The following is a 13,219-nucleotide window of genomic DNA, read 5'->3' as shown; positions in this document are numbered from 1 at the left end:
CCTTAATGAAGATCTCGTGAAGGAAACTTAGTCAAAACCTGGGAGGTATGCACACAGTGACTGCAACCTCAGCACTTTATGAAGTTCAGAATCAGATTTGTGGGTGACTCAGGAAAGGCTTTTTTATGGTAACAAGGGGAAAGTGAAAGGATGCAGGCTGTGTGAGACTGAAACATCTCGGTCCCAGCCAGCAAGGCACCGGCATTCAGGATGGTGTGTGGGGAGTGCAGAGTTCTCACAAAGAAAGAAGTGTTGGGATGGGAGGGAGGACAGTTAGGTACTTTACTGTGGAGGGAAAAAGTGGGTTAAGCATTTCCTGGTTGAACAAGAGGAATGTGACATGATGTGCTTGTATTTTGGAGAGAAGGGTTTTGTGGGGACAGGCCTAGGGAGAACGCTCTGTGGCTGTGGAGTCAGCACAAGAGAGAAACACAGAACCGTGCAGACCTCAAGCCCCCTGCTGGGGAAGAGGCTGCCCGCCAATTCGAGCCCTGGGGGCAGCTTCTGTCCCTTAGCTGGGGCCTCAGAGCTCCCTTCACAACCCAGTCCTGTTGATACAAGGAATAAAATGTGAGGCATGAGAAGGGCTGTGTCCCAGGCTTTGGTTGAGCCCCTGGGATGTGTCCAACCAGATTTTGTTCCTTGGCTTTGTGCAGTAAAGTTTTCAAGAGCAAGCCAGTGTTGAGGAAAGGTAGATTTATTCACAGAGACACATTGAAAGGCAAGAGAAAGGCCACGAGGTGTGGGGTTTGTGTGCTCAGATTAAAAGTAGGTACACACTCCACAGAGTGTGGGCTTTCTCCGAAGAGGGAGAGAGAGGGGTGACCGCGGAGGTGGCGCTGTGTTGCTCGTTTTCTTGGGCTTGGTGGTTTCATTTGCTAATATATAGAAGGACCAGCCTAAGGGCAAGGGGCTGGGATTCCCAGGGAGTTGGCCATTTCCCACCCTTTGACCTTTTGTGGCTAGCCTTGGGACTGCCATGGTGCCTTGGGGCATGTTATTCACCATGTTACTATTACAATGGGTGTATAATGAAGCTCAAGCTCTGCTAGAAGTTAAATCTCTTCATCCTGAGCCTCAAGGCCTACTGGGGGTTGAATCCTTCACCATTTTGTTGTTAATTGCTGTGGCCTTAATTGAATGGCTGTGCTCTGCCCCTTCTATCCTGTCTCACTGTGATGACACAGAGAAAGCAAAGGCCGGGCCCTGCCTGTGCTCCTGCATTTAACAGCAGGAATTGTGGAGTTTGCTTATGATGACTCTGAGTGGTGAGAAAGATGTTTCAGATTTTGCCACGTGAGACATGGGGACCTGCCAGCAGCCATCACAGTTTTATCTCAAGGACATTATCGCTTGTGTTGTTACAGAAACAACAGGCCAGCCAAGAAACATGCACTGAGATTTATTACGCCGGCGGGCTCAGAGGGGCTTCTGTTCCGAAGCTCTGAGCACCTCCAAGACCTGCACATGTGGTTCTATAGGGTTAATTACAAGTAAGGGGCCATTAGCCAATAAGGCTCAAACAACAAAAAGCAAGGAATCAGTACACTGAAGCTTATGAATTTGGAACAGATCACTTTACTGACAATTGTTGACCTTGGATTTACGAGTTAGCTTATTAGCCCATTCAACTGACACTAAACTTCAGATTTACGAGTTAGCCCAGCAATACTTAGATCAGTAAACCGACACTTATCACACTTAGATTTGTGACTTAGCTCGTTAGCCCAGCTGGGATTTTCCTTCACAGTGTCATTCATCTTTTCTATATTTCTTTTTTTTTTTTTTTAAGTATTTAATCCAAATTTAATATCAGGTTTTTTTGGAAAGAAATTTCTCTTTTTCTTTTCTTTGGGACTCTTTTGGGGGGGTAGGTAATTAGGTGTATTTATCTGTTAGTGGAGGCCCTGGGGCTTGAACCCGGGACCCCGTGCACTCTAAGCACACCCTCTACCACCCCCCCATGATCTTTTCTTTTTGCTTTAGCTGCCAAGAATCTTACAGCTGAATTTCTAGTCGGCCTTTAACACTTGCCCTGACTCCAGGGAATCCATTTTTATGACTTTACCTCCCCCAGGATTCATTTAAGTATTGAATCTCCAATTTCTCTTCACTCTCAGTTTTGCCTTTTTGTTGTTATGGTTGTTAAGGTGTGTTTAAAAAAATTGTTTAATTTCTCTTTTAGCAGGAGGCTGAAAGTAAATAAATATGTAAACAAACAGCACACTTAAATGCTTTTATACATTCTAAGCTGTTTAGTAGTTACTTAAATACCGAATTGAATATTAAAGTGATAACATTTTTAAATTATTTTTTAATTTTTTACAAAGATATAGATGATTTGAAATATGATATGTTTCAGGTGTACAATAGATGCTCCATTTATAGTTACTGTAAACATTGGCTGTATTCCCTGTGTTGTAAGATACATCCCTGTAGCCTTACATTACATGTTGCAGTTTGTATAAGAAAGTTGGGTAACGCAGAGTCTGGGGCATGGCTCTGTCTGACCCAGGGTCACGCTCACCCTGCCTGTCAGAGCCCAGGCCCTCACTCCTGTCTGCAGGGCAGCGAGTGGAGGCAGCCCTCATCAGCGCTGGCACCACCCTCTGAGCGGCAGTGACAGCAGTGTCTGTGTGTGGACGTGCATAGTGTTTTTCCAGGAGCTTTACATGCATTTCTGCATTTAATAATTAAAGCCCTCCTGTGAGGAAGCGTTTTATGATTTTAATGAATAATACATTTTATTTTGATATTGATAGGCTTCAAACCTCCGGAAAATTTACAGAAGTAGTACAGTAAACGCTTAGACACAGTTCACCTTAAAGGGCACTATTTGTCCTTTTGTGTCTGGCTTATTTTAGCATAAAGTTTCAAGGTTCATCCATAATGTAGCCTGAGTCAGTACTTTATTCTTTTGGTTTCATAATATCCTTTTTCTTTTTTTTCGTTTTTGTTCTATTTAAAAATACTTTCATTGAAGTCTAGTCAGTTTATAATGTTGTGTCAGTTTCTTGTGTACAGCACAACAATTCAGTTAAATAGGAACATACCTGTATTCATTTTCATATTCTTTTAAACATAAGTTACTATAAGATATTAAATATATTCTCCTGTGCTATACAGTATAAACTTGCGGTTTATTCTATACATACTCAGTATCTGCAAATCTTGAACTATCAATATATTCCTTCCCACACCCTCTCCCCTCTGGTAACCATAGTTTGGTTTCTATGTCTCTGTGTCTGTTTCTGTTTTGTAGATAAGTTTATCTTTTTGTGTCTTTGATTTTTGATTTATTTTTTTTAAGATTCCACATGTGAGCGATCTCATATGGTATTTTTCTTTATCTTTCTGGCTTACTTTTCTTTGAATGACATTCTCCAGGTCCATTCATGTTGCTGCAAATGGCATTACTTTATTATTATTTTATGGCTGAATAGTAGTCTATTGGAGAAATATACTACAGTCTCTTTATCCAGTCATCTTTCAGTGGACATTTAGGTTGTTTCCATGTCTTGCTATTGTAAATAGTGCTGCTGTGAACATTGGGGTAAAAGTGTCTTTTTGAGTTAGGGTTCCTTCTGGATATATGTCCAGGAGCGGGATTGCTGGGTCATATGGGAGGTCAATTTTTTGTCTTTTGAGGAACCTCTATACAGTTTTCCACATTGGCTCCACCAAACTGCATTCCCACCACAGTGCAGGAGGGTTCCCAATTCTCCGTAGCCTCTCCAGCATTTACTGTCTGTGAACTTCTGAATGATGGCTATTCGGACTGGTGAGAGTTGAGTCTTGATTGCAGTTTTGATTTGCATTTCTCTGATAATGATATTGAGCATTTTTTTCATGTGCCTATTGGCCATTTGTATGTCTTCATTGGAGAAAAGTTTCTTTAGGACTTCTGCCCATTTTTGAATTGAATTGTTTGTTTTTCTTTCTTATTAAGTGTAAAAGCTGTTTACATATTCTGGGAATTAAGCCCTTGTCAGTTTCATTTATTGCAACTATTTTCTCTCATTCCATAGATTGTCTTTTTGTTTTGCTTTTTGTTTCCTTTTCTGTGCAAAAGCTTGTAAGTTTAATTAGATCCTACTTGTATTATTTTGCTTGAATTTCTATTGCTTGAGTAGACTGCTCTAGGAAAACATTGTTGAGATGTATGTCAGATGTTTTGCCTATGTTTTCTTCTAAGAGGTTTATAGTGTCTTGTCTACATGTTTAAGTCTTTAAGCCATTTTAATTTATTTTTGTGTATGCTGTGAGGGAGTGGCCTAACTTCATTGATTTACATTCAGCTGTCCACTTTTCCCTACACCATTTTCTGAAGAGGCTGTCTACTCCATTGTATGTTCTCACCTCCTTTGTCAAAGATTTAATGACCAAAAGTTTGTGGGACTATTCTTGGTAATTTTGTTTATCCGTTCATTGATGGATGGATATTGTTTGTAACCTTTGGCTACTCTGAATGATACTGCCATGAATATTGATGTGCAAGTTTTTGTGAGAATATATTTTCATTCTGTTAGCTGTACAGTTGGCCCGCCATTTCTGTAGTTTCCACTTCATGGATCCAGATGGCTGATTTTAAAGGGACTCGAACATCCTTGGATTATGGTATCCAGGGTGGGGGGTTCCTGAAACAAACCCCCCGAGGATACTGAGGGATGACTCTATATGTAGGAGTGGAATTGCTGTGCCATATAATTCTAAACTTTTGAGGAAACACCAGGCTTTTCCAAAGAAGCTGCACCATTGCCCCTTTCCAATGGCTGCGTATTGAGGGTTCCCATTTCTCTGCCTCCTGACCGACACTTGTTATTGTCCATGTTTTGATTATAACCATCCTAGTGAGTGTAAAATCAGATATCATTTTGATGTTGATTTCACTAGTGATGCTGAGCATCTTTTCATATGCTTATTGGCCAATTGTGTATCTATTTAAATACTTGGCATAATTAAAAATTGGGTCGATTTTCTTTGTATTGGTCAGTTGTAAGCATTTGTTTTATATCCTGGATACTAGTCTCTTATTAGATATATGCTTTGCAAAATTTTTCTCCTATTCTGCAGATTGTCGTTTCACTTTAGTTTTTTTAAACATTAAAACAATTTCTTTCTAGGGGAGGTAATTAGATTTATTCATTTTATTTTTCTTGCTAAGCACGCACTCTATCACTTGAGCTACACCCTTCCCCTTTCATTTCACTTTCTTGATGATGTCCTTTGTAACAAATGGTTTTAAATTTGATGAAGTCAATTTTATCTTTTTTTTTTCACTTGTGCTCTTGGTATTGTATCTAGGAAGCCATAGCATATCCTTGAACCACAAAGATTTAAACTATGTCTTCTTTTAGAAAGTTTATACATTTAGTTTTTACGTTTCCGTCTGTGATCCATTTTGAATTAATATTTTATTTGTTATATAAAATACAGGGGTCCAGATTCCAGATTCATTCTTTTGCCTTCAGATACCCAGGTGTCTCTGCACCATTTGTTGAATAGACTATTCTTTCAATGGAGTTTTGTTGACACATTTCTGGAAAAATGACTGTAAATGTAAGTTTCCCCCCTAGATTTTTTATTGTTTCTCATAGATTTATGCATCCAAACTTATGCCAGTACCATAATGACTTGAGTACTATAGATTTGTAGTAACCATTGAGTGAGTCCTCCAACTTTGCTCTTCTTTTTCAAGATTGTTTTGGCTGACCTGGGTCCCTTGCACTTCCATATGAATTTTGGCATCAGTTCTTCAATTTTTGCAAAGAAGTCAGCTGGAATTTTGATAGGGATTCCATTAAATTTGTAGATCACTTTCGGGTGTCTTAACATTTTTAACAATATTGTCTACCATTCCATGAACATGGGATGCCTTCCATATATGTAGATGTTTTAATTTTTTTTTGGTGATACTTCAAAATGTTCAATGTGCAAATCTTGTAAAATTTTCTTAAATGTATCTCTCATTTTATTTTTAATGCTGTTGTAGTTGGAAAGGCTGAGCTTCCTAAGGGTGGGACTATATATCAATTTATTTATTTCTAGGATTCCTACACAGCAAATACCCTAGATTTATATTTGCTACATAAATCTATCCACAATTCTTCCCACCCCCGTGTCATAAGAAACCAAGACCCAGGTTAAGCTACCTGAACACTTATGTGGAAGTGAGAAGTGAGACCCTTGGGTGGGGCTTTGTGCAGATTATACTGAAAGCTTATTCATTATGGCTTCATCTTAATTTCTTTTAAACAATCCTTTCAGTGTATATAGTCAGATACATTAAGAAAATGCCCTTTCGATGTGTGGAGGAGCTAAGACTATAATTTTCAAATAATTTCTAGTGAGAGTGTTGTACTTGAAACTAATTTGCATCAATCTTTGAAGATTTATGTTTCAGGAGCTTTGACTATATAATACCTGTCTTTATTCAATAACTACAACTAAATGCTCAAACAACATGTAAGAGTTTGAGCAAACTGCCCCCGCCCCGTAGTGCTGGTTGGCTGCAGCTGTAACTGGAGTCAAGTCTTACCTATCCCAGTACGCTTGGGTGGATCTGCTCAAAGGGGTTCGTCCAATAGTTTGTCGGTAGTCTTTTGGACAAAGCCATAAAGCATTGATTTAAGGTTGCTGGAATGGAATCTATTTTATTAATATTAAGTAAGCACATATTGAGTGCTTACTGTATGTTGGGAATTGTCCCTCAGCCTCACATGAATATTATTCCGCTTAAAACCTCTCATATTTCCTTGTTATTCACACTTTACAGATAAGGAGTCTGAGTATTAGGTTTTCTCTCTTTTGGGGGGAGCTCATTATCAATGATGGGAAGTTGTAAGGAAAAAGATACTGATTCATCCAGAGAAAACATTTTTCTGAGAGTCAGCACTGAAGAGGTTGATCATTGTTTGAGTAAGACGAGCCCCGGGTTGTACGGAGTCAGCAGTCCTGTCCTGGACACGGCACGTGTAGCACTGCGTGGTGGGTGAGGCGGCGCGGCCGCACAGGGAACGCGGATGCCGGGCCGTTGGGCTGTGCTCAGGCCCGGTGGGGCTTTCTCCTAAGGGAAGTGGAACGTCATTGTCAGAATTTAAGTAGGGGAGATGGGTGCTCTCGTAGATCACTTTTGTCTTGTAGAATGCTTAGAAACATTTAGAAGGCTCGGCAGGAGGTGATGTGATAAGTCAGAGTAGGGTGGCTATGAGGTGTAGCAGTGTTCAATTTTCAAATGGTTTTCAGTCCCAGGTTTGTGGCTCAGTAGCCGTGTCACTTTGGATGACGCACTCAAGGAAGTGAAACAATTTATCTTATTACTTGAAGCAGTGATATACCGACTTCCCAGGACTTCTGTGGAGATCCAGTGAGATAACGTGTGCACAATGTGCAGCGTGGTCCCCAGCACACAGTCAGTGCTGAGGGAGTGCCAGTGAGAACTTTGTAGGTGAGGTGTGGGTGGTGTGACTCATTGACTGAGGAAATTGGGCCCTGAAGGAGGGGTCCAGTCACATCTGTGAGTGATGGGACTGAGCTGGGAGAGGCAGAGGGTGGAGTTGGTGGTGCCCTTGAAACACCTAAGTGCAGTGCCACAATCACAGAGGAGGTCTAGGCCCGGGCTGTGCATTTTCCTATAATCTCAATCCCTGAGGACGCCAAGGTATTGATCATTGAACGTGAAGACATACTTACAGGACAAGTGAATAGTAGTATCATCTCTGTCATCAAAGCTCACGTCTCTTTATTCATCACTCACTTTGCTAATTGGGTACTTACAGAGCTCAATTCACCATCCTCACCTGGGCTCAGGCTCCACAGAAAAGATCTTGTGAGTCTCCCTCTTTTCCAGAAGGAAACACATTTAGCTGGTAGACTTCTCTACTTCGCCAGACTTAGAATTTTAGTTTGTTGATTTAATTCTGTTTTCTGTTGGCCGTCTCCTGACAGGAGAGACATTTTACCTCATGGTCAGGTTTCAATTAGCTGTTACTGAGAACTGCTGATCTGATCCATAGTGTATTTTTTCTATTAACTTTGTAGAGTACTTATCATTTTTCTGTCTTTCCCCTTTAATTTTGTTTCCTCTTCAATGTTCTATCCTATTTGGGGCCTTATTTTATTTTTTAATTCAAAAATGTCTGTTAGCAGTTAAGAAAACAAAAGCAAATAAAAAATGCACATGATAGCTAGATTTAGAATATATCTAGTGTGTTTTCTGTCTCGGCAATGGAGGGTTCTAGAAACTCTTGAAAACCTTCATTACATAAGTTCCCTAAAATGCTGATTAAGAAATAAGACCTTCCTTCCTCATCTTTCAAGCTGCACAGCTAATTGTCAAGAAAGTGAGGGGAAATCCTCAGAAGCCAAGTCAACCAGAAAGCAGGGATTCTGGGAGATACACGAGCCTTAGAAGCCCTGGGGGCCAGTTGGCTCCTGAACTGAGTTTCAGTTGCCTTGACAGGAGGGCAGGAGGTGAGCCCCAGGCCTCTCACACTGGGAGTTGGATGGCTGTTCTTATGTAAGGCCAAGCACATCCTGAGAATCCTGCTTTATAAAAGGGTGAATTAGAAAGAAAAGTAAAAAAGCATTCCTCAAGGCAAGGAAGTAAGGAAAGTCAATTTTTTTGGAAGCGGGGAAAAATAACATATCCAATGTAAGTATTTAGTTTAAATCTGTTCTGGCATGAGACTGACAACAAACTCCTGGCAGAAAATCACAGCTCCTCCCGGAAAGAGAAGTTGTGTTTTGAATGAATCAGTGGGCAGCCATTCCGAAAAAGGTCTCCAGAGTCTTCTGGATCAAGATACTGGACCCAAACACCTCCCTTCCATGGTCTCATTTAAATAACCAGAAAGGTTTTAAAGTAAAGAAGCCATAATCATAGTTCTATTTATTGACATTAATATATGCTAGGAATTCAGATGTGACTATGGAGTTGTCACCTCTTTTATGGACCTTACTTTCTATTTGACATAGTTGGGGAACTTGGTGGAGGGTGGTGTTAGACTGTTGCAATTAGCCAGGACAGGAGATTAAGAAAGCAGTGAAGGGCGGGTGACATTTTTAGCTGAGGACAGTCCTGTTCAGTTGGTTTGTAATTGCAGGCTCGTTGAGTTGTCACTGGAGGGAATTGATCTTATGGAGTTTGGACTTAACTCAGGCCTCTTCAGAATGGACAAGTGAACCTGGAGAAAGACAGTCAAATCTGTGCAGACATTAAAGTCCACGTGAACGTGCTGTATCCCTGAACCAAATATAGGACAAGTAGGCAGCACTTCTTGAGGACAGAGGAGTGGTTTTTAAGGTTCTCCAAGAATGAAGCCCAGGGAACCGGGATGGCCAGTTGTCAAACTGTGACGTTGCTCTTTGGACGGTGTACCCACCGAGGTTATTGGCCGTTAATAGGTTTCCATTTCTCTTTAATGCATGACAGGTGATGAGGACGTGGGCATACACTTTTGACACCTTGTCAAAGTGACTGGGTACCTGCCTAGAAGGGCGGGCACAGCTACGGCTGCGCCATACATCTTGCCGCCCATCCCGTTCCCCGGCTCCGTGATCACGGCAGAGTGGTTCCTTGTTGAGCTGTCCGTCTCCTCTGTGACATCGTAACCCAACAAATTACCGGAGCGTATTAGCTTGGCTTTGTTCTTTTCCATCCTTCCCTTCAAATGATGATGACTGATAATGGACCCAGTTACGTTTGCAGATGATTTACACGTAGTGCTGTCAATACAAACCTTGTAATCCCCACTGTGTGATCTAGAGAAGAAAGTTACATTCTTTCCAAATTGTTTTGATGCACTTATGTGGGAAAATGATGTACGTTTGAATATGTATTTCCTCTCTGAATCATCATGGCTACAGATGAATATTTGTAGACATGGAATGAGTTTACTGTATTTGAACTGTATGGTCCCCTAAATTCTCCCCAGCTTTTTAAAGTCATCACTGGAGTGCTACCTCCACAGTGTCCCAAAGCATCCACCACTGCCTGTTCTTCGGACACTGTGAGTTTCCAAGTTGGAGAAGGCTGCTGGCTGTTGAGGCATTCTCTGGCACATCTCTGGCTGGCTGATGTGAGCTTAGCACACAAGATTTGGCAGACAGTATCTAACCATGGTCACGTCCATTTCTGGAACACTCATGGAGGATTTTACACCTATGCTAGTGGCATACGTTATTTCTTTTAGTTTTCAAAACAATCATAATTAGATTTTATCACCTGTATTAATAAGGAAACTGTCAAAGCGAGTGATGTGCAGACTTTGGACTGGAACACGGGTCTTTCTGATCCCTATCTCTGTTCCCTCCCCAGCCTATCCTTCCAAATGTCCAGGAGACTCTTCCTCAGTCTTGAGTTTCCCGCTGATGTTACCACTGTCTTTGTTTCTGGAGAGGAAAACAAGTCTAAACTTACTTTCCAGTTGGAAATGGAATGGAGAGTTAACGTTGGAAGCCGGGAGAGTCTGTCCTGTGATGAAGCGGTCTCTGAGCCACTTCCATGGGGACGTCACGTCACTGTCTGGGCCCCTTGCACAGCCTGTGCACAGGTGATAAGCCAGATGTGCTGAGCAGTCCTACCGGACAGGGAAGTGCTTGGAAATGAGTTTGGGTATTTGGTTTCATTACATATGTTCCTGAGGGCCTTGGCCTGGCACTTCAAATGGGACCACTCCCTGTCCCACAGACTCGTGCTCTGGGCCGGTGCAGACCTAACGTGGCCTCAGCCTGAGGCTCAGGGCCCGTGGTGATGAGGAGCATTTAAGTCCAGGGTCTGCCGGAGGCTCTGACACTTCTGGGCCATGGGAATTTGTCCAGGATGATAATAAATCCTCCCCGAGATTCAGATTTCCTTGCCTGTGAGCTGGGGTAGTAATAGTTTCTGAAATGATTGTAATGATTCAGTAACGGGCACAGCGTGTGCTGGCAGGTAGCTTGTGTTTAAGGAGCAGAAGTCGCAGTCACTCTGTCAGCCTCTCACTGTGTGCTCTGTGCTTTGAGAGGTTGTGTGTTTGGTGAAAGTCCCGCCCAAACCCTAGGGTCTAGATGAACTGTTGTTCCTTTACTTTCCCGTCCTTTTCCTCTTTCCCTTCTCTGTGTCCCATGTTTAGGTAGCAGATTCCTCTGTTTCAGGGAATACGGAACTTTCTAGTAAAAGGAGAGGCGGAACGCGGAAAGGTGGGGCCCAGAGGGGGTCTGGAGCATCCGCACAGCGCTGCTTCCCTGCATTTCTGCATCCGGTCCCATCAGTGCATGAAGTCAGCCTTCCTCTTCCTTCCTGTGTCGTTCGGTCTCTGTTTTAAGGGAAAATTTATTACGGGTCTTTTTTCCATTACATGTTTCGTTCAGATGCTTGTTGCTTTTCTCCCTGTGCTTCAGCATTCCTAGGAGAGAATTCAGCAGTGCAGCATCCTCTCCGAGCTCTATGAGTTGATCGGCTTCCACCGCAAGTCCGCCTTCTTCAAGCGGGTGGCCCCCGTGCAGCGCGCGGCCCCCGGCATTACGGAGCCTGGCGGGAAGGTCTGCTACCGACTCCTTCTGCAGACGCTTCCTGGCTACAGTCTGTCGCTGGATCTGCAGGACTTCAGCAAACGTGTTGGAACTAAAACATTGCTTCAGTCCCATTAACCATGCCTGGTTTGGGCCCTGCTGTCCTGTCTCATCAGGGTGAATTCTGATTCGTTTAGAATAGGGCTCAGCAGAGTTTTTCTGTCAAGGGCTTGGGAGTAAATATTTCAGGGTCTGCAAACCTCCTGATCTCTGGTGCAGCTGCTCAGCTCTGCTGTTCAGACTCCAGAGCATCCGGACATTCCACACACCCACAGAGCTTTATTAACAGCGGTGTCTGGGGCTGGATTCAGTGTATGAACTGCAGTTTGTCCCCACAGCCTCCTCACTATTGACGCCTGCAACAGAGCATGCATTTGCGACAATGGGTGAACCTGCACTGACACGTCATCATCACCCAGAGCCCAGACTTAACACTAGGATTTACACTTGGTGGTGTGCACTCTGTGGGTTTGGACAGATGTGCAATGACATGTATCCACCGTCACAGCATCATACAGAGTAGTCTGTCTTAGTGACCTTAAAATGCTCCGTGCTGCACCTCATTCATTGCTCCTTCCCCTCTAGCCTCTGACAGCCACTGATCTTTTAGTCTCTGTGGTTTTCCCTTTCCCAGAACACCATACAGTTGGAATCAGACAGTTGCGGAACCTTCCCAGATTGGCTTCTTTCCCTTAGTAATATGCATTTAAGGTTCCTCCATGTCTTTCCATGCCTTGATAACTCATTTCATTTTAGCACCAAATAATAGTCCATTTTCTGGCTGGACCACAGTTTATCCATTCACCTACTGAAGAACAGCTTAGTTGCTTCTGAGTTCTGGTGATTATGAATAAAGCTGCTATTAACATCTGTATGCAGTTTTATGTGTGGACATAAGTTTCCATTTCGTCGAGTAAACACCAAGGAGCACAGTTGCCGGATCATGTGTTAGGAGTACGTTTAGTTTTGTAAAAAATTGCCAGACCGTCTTCCAAAGTATCTGGGCCATTTTACATTCCCACCAGCAATGAATGAGAATTCCTTATGCTCCACATCCTCACCAGCATTTGGTGCTGTCAGTGTTCAGAGTTTTGGCAGTTCTGACAGGTGTGCAGTGGTACCTCGCTGTTTCAGTCTGCATCCCCTTGATGACAGATGCTGTGGAGCATCTTTCCATAGACTTCTTTGGCATCTAGATTTTTTCTTTGATGAGATCTGTGTCAGGAATTTTGCTCATTTTTTAATCAGGTTGTTCATCCTTCTTGTTGAGTTTAAAGAGATTTTGGTATATTCTGGATATCAGCCCTTTATCAATGTGTCCCTGCCCTTCACCTGCAGCACCGGAGTTGTCCTTTGGGTCTCAGTGGAGTGTCAGCTCTTCAAAGAGGTTCCCTGTCTTCCCTCAGCCTAAATACTGTCCTTGTATTTTTCACTTTCATTGACTCATTTTGTTCTTTTTAAATAGCATTTCCCATAATTTGTAAGTATATTAAAAAAAAGGGCAATGATTGAACACCACCTCCCCACCAGGCTGTGTGCCCTGTGAGAGCAGAGGCCCTGTCCCCACTCACCATTTCCCATGACAGCACATGGCACATGTCCATGTAAAAGTGTGTAACGTGGGGCCAAACCTGATGAGCAGCTATGATGACATGTGTTGGCTACC

General features: G+C 42.6%; 1 long non-coding RNA gene across 1 annotated transcript in view; it reads left to right on the top strand.

Annotated features, from left to right (window-relative positions):
• The window catches only part of LOC135321511 (uncharacterized), a 210,406-nt gene extending 197,975 nt beyond the window's left edge, over positions 1-12,431 (top strand). Inside the window, exon 8 of the long non-coding RNA XR_010381343.1 lies at positions 11,383-12,431. This is a non-coding gene — a long non-coding RNA (uncharacterized LOC135321511). The remainder of the gene's footprint in view (positions 1-11,382) is intronic.
• Positions 12,432-13,219: the final 788 nt, after the last annotated feature.

The sequence above is a fragment of the Camelus dromedarius genome, chromosome 6 (assembly GCF_036321535.1).
Source record: "Camelus dromedarius isolate mCamDro1 chromosome 6, mCamDro1.pat, whole genome shotgun sequence".
NCBI lineage: Eukaryota > Metazoa > Chordata > Mammalia > Artiodactyla > Camelidae > Camelus > Camelus dromedarius.
Note: the sequence above shows the minus strand (reverse complement) of the source record. Positions and strands in the feature narration are given on the sequence as shown.